This window comes from Octopus bimaculoides, chromosome 30 (assembly GCF_001194135.2).
Source record: "Octopus bimaculoides isolate UCB-OBI-ISO-001 chromosome 30, ASM119413v2, whole genome shotgun sequence".
Taxonomy (NCBI): Eukaryota; Metazoa; Mollusca; class Cephalopoda; order Octopoda; family Octopodidae; genus Octopus; species Octopus bimaculoides.
Genome location: NC_069010.1, coordinates 8,977,091 through 8,977,896, shown reverse-complemented (window position 1 = coordinate 8,977,896; position 806 = coordinate 8,977,091).

Here is an 806-nt window from a genome sequence, read left to right as displayed (position 1 = left end):
TATATATATATATATATATATATATATATATATGTGTGTGTGTGTGTGTGTGTGTGTGTGTGTGTATCATCATCATCATCGTTTAATCTCCATGCTAGTGTGGTTGGTACAGTTTCACTAGCGCTCGCTATGCCGAAGCCTGCAACAGACTTCTGTATATCTGTTTTTGGCAGGATTTTTATGGCTGGATGCCCTTCCTAACACCAACCACCCAGCAATGTGGACCTAGTGCTTTTTTTTTCGTGGCACAAGCACAGGTGAGGTCAGTTTTGGCAAAGTTTTCTACAGCTGGATGCCCTTCCAAACACCAACCACTTTACAGTGTGGGCTGGGTGCTTCTAAGTGGCACCTGCACTGACAGGGTCACCAAGTACTTCAAAGAGCAAGGAATAAAACCTTTCAAGGGTGAAAGAGGCATTGGAGGAGGTGATCTTTGTATTGGATGATGAAAAGGTTATAGTGAGACGCACACAGGTGTCTTGCTGTAGAGGTTACCTGGCTCAAGAAAGAAAGATCAGGCAGGGTGAAGACAGAAACAGGGGTGCTACCGCAAAGGAAATGGACAATTGCCCAACCTGAGGGAAGTGCAGGAGAAGCAGAGAAAGAATGGGAGGCGGCAGGATAGAGACGGTGGCAAAATGCTGGGCATACTCACACAGAACAGGGATCAGAATATAAATGAGATATATGTATGTGTGTATATGTATATATATATATATATATATGTGTGTGTGTGTGTGTATATGGATATACAAACATATATATGTATATATAAATGTTTATGTATATATATATGTGTATATGTG